Source organism: Urocampus carinirostris, chromosome 14 (genome assembly GCF_059441175.1).
Source record: "Urocampus carinirostris isolate Australia breed hairy pipefish chromosome 14, RoL_Ucar_1.0, whole genome shotgun sequence".
Taxonomy (NCBI): Eukaryota; Metazoa; Chordata; class Actinopteri; order Syngnathiformes; family Syngnathidae; genus Urocampus; species Urocampus carinirostris.
The window spans coordinates 37,423,774-37,436,651 of NC_142362.1; positions in this window are offsets into that span (position 1 = coordinate 37,423,774).

Genomic DNA, 12,878 nt, shown 5'->3' on the forward strand with positions numbered 1-12,878 from the left:
ACTCGTCATTGTTCCTCTTTGTCTCTCTGCCTCTCTAGGTGTTGCTCTGGATTCTTAAAAGTCCTCACAGATAAAATATGAAATGTCAGGTTTGTTTTGGGCTCGATCCAGCAAATCAAGTCATTTGGTCCGGCTCAGGCTAGGTCGGATTTTAATGCCCACAGGCCTGGGTCAAGCTGAATTTTTATGGCCCAATCTTACCTGTGCCACCCGGAGAGCGAGAGAAAGATTTTTTTTTATATGTATGGCTCTGATAGGTTACACATTTAATGTTGGTCCTGATTTTTACAAATTCAGTTTTTACTATAAAGCATCATCAAAGAATATTGCATAGGTTGCCAAGTTATAACATACATAAATTAGTTCTACCTTTTCAGGTCATTCAAAAAGTGACTATAGCTTTCAACCAGGAGAAAATGTCTTTAGGTGGTGTCCAACTGTTCCTGGGCGTTTTGACCGTGAACCACAACACCCTCAAGTTGGCGGGCTGCCAGTGATGGACAGTCACTGCCCATCTTCTCCAGGCCCCTCCTGGTTGCATGTTATTGGACCAATTAGAATAGGTTGGAATCTCTTATTTTGATCATTTTATTCTTCAAAGTCTTTACTACACATTTTACCTTGGAGTGCCATGTTTATTCTCGCTGCATGCATTTCAATGACAATAAAGACAATTCTTTTATATTTTATTCTATTTGAGGTTTGGTTTCGCTCCCTGTATTTGGAAACGGGATTTTTTAAAATAGAATATGTATGCAACTTGCACTGATATAAAAACTAATTTGTTTGAATAATGAGATGGGGCGGATTAAATGATATCAAAGCCAACAAGCGTGAAAGAAATTGTACTACATTTGAAAATGAAATGTCCTTATTTGTTAAAAGAAAACTCATGCTGGATTCCACAAATGGAAAAACGGACACAGTCCTACACTTTTACAAATCCTCTCTCTGTTACACTAAAATACATGAACACAACATCCTGAAATATGCTTGTATGATTGGTAAATGTTTTTTTTTTTATCTCAAAAGATCTGGTGAATAGAGCGTTTGGTCGGTTTATTCACTTCGGCGAAAAAGACAAAACATCAAATAGCTGAGTTATCTCTTGTAATAGGAGGTGTAAAACTCTCATAATTATGAATAAAAATCCTACCCATTGGAAAAAAATATATTGTAGGGACAAGAAAGGACAGAGGACACGTGGGAGCAAAATGATGTGCAAGTGAATGTGGGAATTTGAATGCACTAATACTTATCCACTGACTAATGGAATCTAACGTCAAACAACAACATACCGGTGAAAATAAGTTGCATTGAATTACATCTAATTTTCATTACAGAGTTGAAATGTGGCGCCTGAGATGCCCTTTCGAGAAAATGAAATCTTAAAAACATTGATTGGAAAGGCAACGGTTTTTTGTTTTCCAATGATTCATCACATTTCTTAGAATTTTTTCATATGAATTAACACTGGCATTAACCAAGTCAAAATGTAATATTCAATACAAATTTTTTGAACAGAACTATCATTGCATATGTGTGTCATTAATGTTTAGGTTTTTCATGTAGTCTTTACCTCAAGGTAAATTTCTGGACCAATCACAATGGCTGAAATATGATTGGCTAAATGCTTAAAGATGGAACCATGGGGAAATCAATGAAAGGAGGCTGACAAACATTTTGGAATGATATAAGTATTTATTTAAGTATACAAGTATTGATGGACAAAATCTTATAAACATCATATGATTCAAATACCTGCGATTGGCTGTCAACCAGTTCAGGGTGTCCCCTGCCCACTGCCCGATGATTGCTGAGATGGGCTCTAGCACCCGAGTGACCCTACTGAGGATAAGCGGTTGCAGCTAATGAGATGAGATGATTCAAATATTTTTTAACACCAGCAAAAAGGCCTTGCAGGCTTTCGCGGGCCACCACTGCATTATATCAAGATTGTTCCAGCTTTCGTAAAAAAACCTTATTGAGAGAGAAAGAGAGAGAGAGAGAGAGAGGGAGAGAGAGAGAGAGAGAGAGAGAGAGGGAGAGAGAGAGAAAATGAGCAAATAATAGAGAAATAAAAGAGTCATAGAGAGAAAAAAGCAGACAAAGAAGAAATAGTTAGACAGAGAAACAGTAAGAGAGAAGAAATAAACAGACAGCAAGAGAGAAGATATAGAGACAGAGAGAAGGAAACAGAGACAGAGAGGAAGGGAGAGAGAGGAAAAGAGAAATTACGAGAAAGAAAGCCAAAGAGAGAAAAATTGAGAACGAAAGAAAGCTAATTAAAAAAAGAAAGAGAAGAAATAGAGAGCCAGACATCTACAGCTTTAAACGCTTTGTAAGTGTTGCCTAGCTTTGGCAACATCCAGTGGACACATTTGAAACTGCAAGTCATTGTGCTTCTCTCAGCATATTCTCACGAGCCAGATGAAAACCTTATGCGAGCCTGATCTGTCCTGTGGGTTGCATGTTTGACACCCATACCTTAGAGCAGGGGTGTCAAACTCACAGAGGTCTAAAACTCAAACCACACCTTTGATTGAAGGCCAAACAGAATAAACATTTATTGAATACGTACACTGAAATTAATGTTTTTTTTAGTTTTTTTTTTTCATGAATATGAATTGAAAACAAACACGTATATTATTCGAAAATGAACAAACTTAAACGTTATATAACTTAAACTACTCCATATCAAATATATCCGGTCAAAACGATACAAATTCATAAAATGTAAAAAGTGGAAATATAAATCAAATGTGTATTTTTACCTAAAAAGGAGAGCTTTTAACATAAATATGTTTTCGTTTTTTTTTCCAACCAACCATCCATTATCTGCACCGCTTATCTTTAGTAGGGTCGTGGGTAGTCTGTAGCTCAGGTGTCTTTGGGCAGTGGGCAGGGGACACCCTGAACTGGTTGCCAGCCAGTTGCAGAACTTAAACATCTCCCATCTCATCTCATTAGCTGAACCGCTAATCCTCAGTAGGGACACGGGGGTGCTGGAGCCCATCCCAGCAATCATCAGGCAGTGGGCAGGGGACACCCTGAACTGGTTGCCAGCCAATCGCAGGGCACACAGGGACAGACAACTCGCTTGCTCATTTACACCTAGGGACAATTTGGACCGGCCAATCAACCTGAAACGCAATGTGGGAGGAAACCAGAGTGCCCAGAGGAAACCCACGCATGCACGGGGAGAACATACAAACTCCGCACAGGAAGTCCGGTAGCTGGATTTGAACCCACACAGGAGGTTCCCAAGACCTTAGAACTGTGCCTGCACTTGCGCTAACCACTGCGCCGCCGTGCTGCCCAACTTAAACATTAAATAATTTAAGATACTTTGCTCTCTATAAAACTGTATCGCTGCATTGTGGGATCTGTAGTTTGAGAGTTAACAGCGTTTCATAGAGCCGGGCCATTATAGTAGATGTATATAAAATGATTTTACAGGCTGGATAAAATTGTATGCCGGGCCAGATGTGGCCCGTGAGCCATGATTTCGACGCCTATGCCTAAGAGGTTCTGCACACATCAACGACAAGAAATGTGTGACTATTGAGTTCTTTTGTCTTGGGTTAGAGATGACTGAAAATCTATTCTGAAAAATAAGATACCAGGCCTGGGAGCTAATGACTTTCAGCCTCCACATTCAAACGAATGAGCCAACACTGCAGCCTAAATCTTCTCCTTTTCAGTGAGCTTGTGGACGAAGAAAAGAAAAAGGGCCTCATAAAAGGACGGGTCTGATGGCCGCCGGTCCACAAATGGCTGGCGCAGGGCGAGACGCAGTTGACGTCTTGACGGGCTGCCGGCCACTCCGAAGGCCTCGAAACAATGTGCACGTAATCACAAGCAGCTTTCATCTGTCACCGTGAATGTACGCCCTTGAGGGGCAGTTTAATCCCGATGGTGATAGGTTCATGTGAGAGAGGCTCAGTAATTCATGGCTCAACTGTAGATCATTGCTTTTCAAACCGACTCCGGTGTTTTTCAACCATATTTCAGTCGCGACATCAAGAGCAATTAAGTAAAAGCCTGTCTAAAAATAACAATTTGAATAGCAACTTTATTTCATAATGCTTACGCTACATATGAATACTGCCTTGCAGAACTTATTCGGAAAATTATGACAGGACTACTGAGTTTTGGGCACATTACTGGTAATTAGTCACAGTTACTAATTATTTGCCTTTTTGTTGGTGATAGGAAGGAGTGGAGAGGTGTTGTGAAAGGATAGTGGGATTGTGGACGTGTTCTTATGGATGGGCTGGGCACCCGTATGATGCGGAAGGGGTAAACCAGTGAAACCTGTCGGGCCCTGCTGTTGAACAGAAGAGTGTGTTGTGTCACCCTGACCCAAGTGACATGGCCGCTTTCTTGTGTCCCGTTTCATCTGGAGGGACGAAAGCATGACCAACTTAGGTGCCGAGGTGCCTAACTTGTTTGGGTGTTTGGGCAATTGGGTTGGCCATGGTCCAATTTTTGTGTGTGTTTTTTTGCTTTTGTTTCCCTTTTATTTTCTTTGTCATTTTGTGCATAATTTTACATAATATTGTGTCTTGCTGTCAGTCACCCCTCTTGAGGGATATGACCAGGGTAGATAGACAGATACACTAATTTTTTCATTTAAAAGGTCACCCAGTTACTGTCAAGATATGGCATGCCACCCGTCTCCAACCAGGTTTGGAGGAAGACCCACCTGTGCCTCTACACACCTGACTGGGCTTACCTTGACCCTTTATGTATGATGTCTCGTTGGACAACATACTGGATCGGGCCATTAATCACTGTGTTCCTGTTTTCCAGTTATCCTTGTTGCCACTACTACATGAGGTGTGGTTTTTGTTTCTTGTTTGTTACTTTGTTCCTTTGTTTTGTTATTGAACTTTTTTAGAGTACCAAAAGCCTCTGCTCATGTTGCCATGTGTTTGGGTCCACCTGAAACCCGGAACAGTTAGCCCCCCAGATTACCGGCATCAAAAAGTAATGCGTTACTCAAGAAGTAAGCATTAAGTTGTAAATTACTGAGTATACTCACATAGAAGCCAACCTCCTAAAATGGCTTTAAAGCTATTTTTTATAGTTTCCGTTATATGTGGTAGGAAGAATATTTCCATGAGGATAAATTCACTGTCGTCGTACACTGTGTTAGAGATAGGGCTACCACAACCTTATTTTGTTGTACGTAATAATGACAGCTGAGGTACAAATTGTATTGATGAGGCGTTACAGTACTCGTTACAAAAGAAAATTGCTTTCCACGAACCCGTCTGTCCTAAGACTGGTGCTGAGCAATTTGATTCATATAATACATAAAAACAGATATAAAATTATTACATTTATTTGCGCTTATTTTAGAAAACATGTTATAGTCTAATCTGACATTTTTTTCCATGTAAAACTCAAAAGAAAAGAGCATTTTGTTCTCAGGTTTCAATTGTTTCATCAATTTACTGCCACATTTGAAGCAAATATGAATTATATTAACCTCAGAATTTATTTTGAAAAACACTTATGTCTTATTTTTTTGTTAGATCAAACATAAAAAGGACACTGTGTAATATTTGACCACAAGATGTCACTCCATAGTTCAGGTCAACCGAAAACAACTGCCACAAATCACAAGGAAGAATACAAACTACAGAGACTCAAAGTGACCAAACTGAATCAATTTTCTTCTCATTTGGTTGCAAAGCCTGTCACAATTTTTTTTTTTTTTGGGTTACCCACAGCAACAAGATGACGGATAGACAGCTTCCTCTTGGGTAGCTTCAAATGATGTAAAACATAGGTGCTAAAATAATGTCCCACTGGTTTGTGGGCATTTTCAACGTATAAATAGATAGATAGATAGATAGATAGATAGATAGATAGATAGATAGATAGATAGATAGATAGATAGAGAGAGAGAGAGAGAGAGAGAGAGAGATAGAGGGAGATAGAGAGAGAGAGAGAGAGAGAGAGAGAGAGAGAGAGAGAGAGAGAGAGAGAGAGAGAGAGAGAGAGAGAGAGAGAGAGAGAGAGAGAGAGAGAGAGAGAGAGAGAGAGAGAGAGAGAGAGAGAGAGAATAGTAGATAGACAGACATATGTGGGCAGGGGCACAGACATACCGATCGCAAAGTTACAAAAATATTTTTCCAATACATTTAGTCGCTACTTCATGGGAAGATAGGCATAATATACTAAATCGTGGGTACTTAAGTTGGGGCGCAAGATTTAAGTGGTTTTCTGTCTTTCTTCTGTTGCCATGGTGACTTTTTGAATCAGGGCCCCCTTTATGCAATCGTTAATAAGACTGTACATTCTGGTAATGTAAAACCATTTAAACAAGGACTGAAATTTGATTATTGTCTAAGTAAGATCACAAGTAGCCCGATCTATTTTGATTTGTATTAATGTGTTTTAAAGTTTATTTAGAATCTCTCAAACCATGGTGGTGCAGTCTGCCCTTATCTGTGTGCCACTGTATTTGGCCAAATATATGATGTTTGTGATCTTTCTTCGCTTGAGTTTTTCCTCAGATCTCTCTGTGCACATTTGCTATATTTTGCTTCTGATAATCTCTTTAAAACTGCTTTAAAACAAACACATAATAAAATGTATAGAAGAAAATGCGTACACCAATCTGTGGAAGCAGTGAATATTTTATATTTCTTGGCATGTGCAATCTTGAGAGCCTGCAAACGAACACTTAGCCAAACCACTCCATATCCATTTTGTCACTAAGCTTTAAAACACATTAAAACAAATCTCCTTGGCCATTTCAGGATACTGAGTGATACGTTTGTTTTCCCCTCTTAGAGAATGGTATAAAATATTATATCGTTAGTTTAAAGTTTCTGTATAAGTCACACACCCTTTCCAATGTGCTGCCTATTATTCGCTACTAGGGGCTCACAACCAAGTATGCACATATAAGCTGGACACCTAATTTTCAGTGAGTTATTTTATAGGTGCAAATTTGGCTTGGATGCGAGTTTATACGGAATAGAGAATATTTTCATGAGGACAAATTCAGCAACCTTGTATCTGTGAGACTGTAACTGTGCACAGTTGTATTTTGGAGGTAAGTACTACCACTCAGAAATCTCCCTCACTAGATCAAAGAATGTAAGAGACAATGTAAATTAAGAAAAATTACTCAACATTCATAGGAAACACTAATTAATAGAGTAGCGGAGTAACGTATTAACGCACCAAGTAGTACCGACAGTTGAGTTGGAAAATACTTGTTACTGAGAAATATTTCTTTGTGACACGTTCGTTCGAAGACTGTTGTTGTACTCATCATTTGTCATGGACTGAAAAATGGTAACGTTTATAAGGTTTGCTAATGTACTTAGTCTCCATTCACCGAGCCCTGAAATTCTGTAAAGGTTAGCTATTGTACTCATGTCTTCTTCATCGGGCCCTCATTGCTGTCCCAGGACTCATTTAATGCACACCTTTCGTGCCAACCCGCTGGAAAGGATTTCAACCTCACAGACTTATCTACATAATAGGATAATGCTCAGTCTCTTATTGGCACTTACCATATTGGGAGGTAATTGCCTGGATACTGCCCTTATACTGTAATACTTCTAATTGTGCATTAATGAGAACCCTCTGCATCCTCTGACCCTTCCTCAACATTCTCGTGCAACTCCTGAGACGCGCTGAATTAAAATATATCATTGGCAACATCTGCCATCTTGTCGCCAAGTCTCTGTAAAATGCGACTCCTGGCAGCTGCCTGCTCTAAAAATAAACCAAGCCTATTCCCGCACTGGGAGATTGTCATATCACTACCCCTTCCCATAACAATTAATCAAGTGTAACTGAGCTGCCCTAAAATGATGTTTGCCTTTCCCCAGATATCAGAGAGGCTGACGCTATTAAGAGGAAATTGCATTTGAGCAATGGCTGTGTGTGAGTGCTTCCTGAGAGTTGCAGCAGGTTTGTTGTTTCTTCCTCAAACATATTGCACAAACACAAAACATATCTTCCTCAATAAATAGAAAAATGGAACAGTGAATTCATGTATGAAACTAGTTTGCTACCAATTAGCAGAGAACGGGAAATGCTGTCTCTTGAGAACACTTTGATCGATGGAAAAGCGGCACTAACAAAATCAGATATCTGTTTGCAAATGTAAAGGGCAAATTTGGCTTGAGAACCTGAGTCTTTCCACTGTTAGTCTATGTGACCTCTGACTGAATATATATATATATATATATATATATATATATATATATATATATATATATATATATATATATATATATATAATATATATATATATATATATATATATATATATATATATATATATATATACACATTCACATCGGTAATCATGACAACATAGAGCGCACAGGACTATAAGGCGCTATAGTGGGAACATCATCTAAACAGACAGATAGTTCAGTCAAACTGTTGAACCCTTTAAAATTCCGACGGCTTGAGAAATAGCAAATAGGTGTCTCAGACACGTACGGACATGGTGTCTGTACGATGTCACCAATTACTCAAATATGTCATTCCACATATCATTAGGAAGTTTAAACTCTTGGGATTCAATAAATGCAAACCATTTTTTAGTTTCTAATTTTTATTTTTTTGCTGGCAACCGTGTGGACATCAAAGTAAGAATTTTATTTTGCAGGGAAACGTGGTTCTTTACTGTGCATATGACAATCAACACTTTGAACTGAATTGAATTGAGGAATAGACTCATCACAGTAACATCAAGATCAGTCTGAAACAAGATACTGTACTGGGAAAATATACCAAAATATAATATCACCAAAGTCATCTTGCAACCATCACATTCAATAATAATACCCAACCATCGTCTTCTTACATCCATGAGTGTAGTAAATCCAACCGTGTTAAATATTTACATACTCCAAAACACGCAATAATGCTGACAAATGATGCTTTTAGCTATCTGTCTGTTTAGCCTCATAATTCCTGTTTTTAAACACAGACTACAGTTGTAAAAAATGTTTTCTCTAGGCCGTAACCAATCATTTCCTCCACATCTTTTTCGGCCAATTACAGGCTTTGTTTTGCCCCACTTTAGCCAATGCGAGTCTGGAAATGCTAAAAAGGACCCCCCCTCCTTTACCTCTAAATAACTTTAGCCAACAGTGACCGATTCAAATGATGATTGTCACATTGGTTAGGAAATGAAACGCCGGTATACTATATATTTTCCAGCATACACCGTGGACTAATATATTCCAGCATACACCGCGGACTACTTCGCCTATGGGGGAAAATCTAGTCGGCGTCTGCTTGCTTTTGGTTGCGAGACCTTGCGAATTGATACATAAGGCGCACTATATTATCAGGCGCATGGTCAGCATTTTAAAACAAAAATCATATGTGGGCAAAAATCATATGTATATATATATATATATATATATATATATATATATATATATATATATATATATATATATGTGTGTGTGTGTGTGTGTGTGTGTGTGTTTGTATGTTTTGAAATCATATTTATGTTAAAAGCACATATTTTTGGTGTAAAGCACAAATAATATTCATATTTTCATATTTTTTTTATTTTAGTTTGATTTATTTTAGGTTTTACATGATATATTTATTTTTGAGAGTTGAAGTCTTTTAAATTTTTTCTGAAAGGAAATCCCCATCTGTTTTTAATTCATATTTATGTTTTTCTTTTAATTCAAGTTTTAGTGTATTCAATAAATATTTATCCTGTTCGGCCCGCGACCAAAGGTAATGCCCTCTGTGCAACTGAGTTTTACACCCCTGCAATAGGGGCGTGTGGCTCTGGCATATACATACATGGTTGGTTGGTTTGTTGGATCCCTTAACCACGAGGGTTGTAGGGGCACCGTTCCCCGTGGTGTGTCTTGGCCAAGTACAGCCTAGTGGTGCCCACCCCTCTCCAGGCCAACATATGTTTCCACCCTGTCTCCAACCTTTACATAAAAATATTGTGATTTAACTTGAAACCCATTTTAGTAGGAAAAAAAGTGAAATAACTTTGGGTTTAAAATAGATTAAAATGTAAAATACAACAAAACAATTGACCCTAGTTACTATACGTATTTAATTTTATTATAGCTTTTCTTTCAAAACTGAAGCTAAGAATTCATATTTTTTTACATTTTCTGCAGCTATTGTGCCTTGGCATTTTTTCAATAAAAAACTGTTTTTTGATTCAAAAATGTTAAGAATCACTATTATAAACCAAGAAACTATCCATACCAAAAATTAATGAGATTATCAGAAGGAAAATATAGCAAATGTGATGCACAATAATAAATCACAGAAGGTAGTAAAAGGTGGTCTGTGCGAAACTCCTTAGTGTCCAATTAAGAAGATTTACTCACCTTTTGAGAGCATTATTTTCAATTAAAAGCCACTCAAGCTAAAATTAAAGTGTTTTGAATGCACAACTGATGACGCATGCATTACAATATAAAAAGAACACTTACTTGACTGTCACTCAAACATTACAGGCTTGAGCTTCGCATGTTTTTTTTCTGGTCAATCCATGTGTGACCCTTCAAAGATAACAAGTCATACATGACAGAAGAAAGGTCATTCTGAAGGAGAAGTGGGAAAACGGTCTAATGGTTGAAACAACAAACAAGACAATGGATTGATGGAAAGATAAGAGATGAATGTTTCTAAACCGCTTCGCATGAACCTTTTGTTGTGAGACGGCTGTGTACATCATGGATTTGTTCCCAGCTTGCTGGATAAAACAATGGAAAGAGAGAGAAAGGAGAAATTGTCAATCAAAATTTGACTTGAGTGTTTTTTGATGGAAATATGTCTTGTATTGGTGAGCTGTTAGGGGCTTCATGGTTTTCTCTGCTAGCCTAAAAAACATATTTGAATCATGTAAATGTTTTTTTTTTGGTCCATCAATACTTCTTAAATAAGTCCACAATTTCTGTCAGCTTCCTTTCATTGCTTCTCCCTCGCACTGCTTCCCAAATGTGTGTTTTCATATTCAAGCATTTAACCAATCACATTTTAGCCATTATTTGCCAGGCTCCTAAATATAGAAAACGTCTTTGAGAAAGCTATTGGTTTAGCCAATCAAATTTTGGGTTGGCCTCTGAGCACCTGCTTATTTATTAGCTAAGTGTCAGATCCAAAGGGAGCAAGTCTTTCCCAAGTCAGAAAAAGTTTTGTCCACCACTTTTAGCCTAGAGGTAAGACCTTAAGCCTGAGACCACGCCCAACCTGGGCTGGATTGGCAAGGCCTTTCTATCCTTGCCTTTTTAATCTTTTTAAATACCCATCTGTCAATGTTCTTCTCAATGTTCCCCCTAATTTTCCACGGGTCTGAGCGTTCACGCAAAGTGGGTGAGCATCGCTTAAATCAACAGTGAGCAACCATAATCCCAAGATAATTAATTATCAAACATGTCCAAAACTTGACATCAAGTTACATTTTGCTGAATTTCTGGCAATGCAAAATTATTTTTCTCTTTTGAATGAATTGACTCAGGTACTATTGCAAAGGTTGTGCGGCCTACAAACGTCGTTTGTTCTTACAATACTTTCACAAGATATCCATTTCTTTTTATTTCCTGATATATTTTGTTGCATAATATTAACATTTTTGGGGGCTTATTTAGTTGTTTGTAAGATACAGAACTGTACTTAATCACATTTTTTGGTGGAAGTACAATGTTGGCAACACGATTCACTTGATATAATTGGAAATTATTTGAACACAAACTTTTTTTTCTTTTTTCCGTGTTTTTTTTCTACTTTTTTTTAAATTCCTTTAAAAAAAATCTCATTGTGTTTATTTTTTCCAAGCTGTTACTTTTTTCTTTTTGTTCTCTATTTACTTTTTTCCTACATTTATTTCTTTTCTTTTTTTCTGGCTTTTTTTTCTTAATTTTTCCTTCGTTTTTATCTTCCTTTTGTTTCTTTTTTTCTCAGCTTTTCGCTACTTTTTCATTTTGGTATTTTTTTCTTTTTTGTTCTATTCACCCCTTCCTTTAAGTCATTTTGTGCATAATTTTACATAATATTTGGTCATGTTGGGATTAAAGAAGCAAAAACAACCTGAAGAGCCGTTTAGGACCCGAAAGAGCCGGTTCCTTTTAGTGAGCCAAGCCGAAGAAGCCGGCTCTCGACAAGCTCTACTAACTTTACTCAACTTCGTTCTACTTCAAAATACCGCATTTAGGACACAACGTCAGGGGAACCCATGTATTTTTACCTTCATGCACTGTAACTTTGACTTAAGTCGCTTCTTAAATACTAATTTTGAGCCCTCATTTTTGTGCACTGGCTAGATTTTCTTGTGCGCTGAGAATGTGCGAGCAGTGCGCAATTGCGCACGCGCGCAGCTTAGAGGGAACACTGGTTCTTCTTTATCTCTGTTTATACAATTTTGTATGGCTTACCTTTTTTTGACAATAGACGGGATTTACGTGTTGTGCATTTGCAAGGCAAGGGGCCCTGCTATCAAACATGATTTAATATAAAATAGATCAGTAATCTAAGTGAGTCAACTATTGCAGGAATTATTTATCTGACTGAAGCAGAGCCCTCAACCACAAGATCAAAGACAGAAACCATTATCCCACATAAAATACTGTGGGTAAAAAAAAACAGAAAGGAAGCTCCCAAAAATAAACACACATTATTTAAAGATAAGGAAACAGTGAACAAAAATAAGGAGATCACATAAGAAATATGTTTGTACATTTAGTAAAAAATATTAATTAACATGGAATGTTCGAACGATTATATTTTTAGTTTACAATATGTCAACTATGGTTTCTATTGCAGTATTTAAAAAGTTGAAGTCAGAAAGTGTGAATGATGTGAACAGTACAATCCAAAAATGTTTAATTGTAAAAACAAAA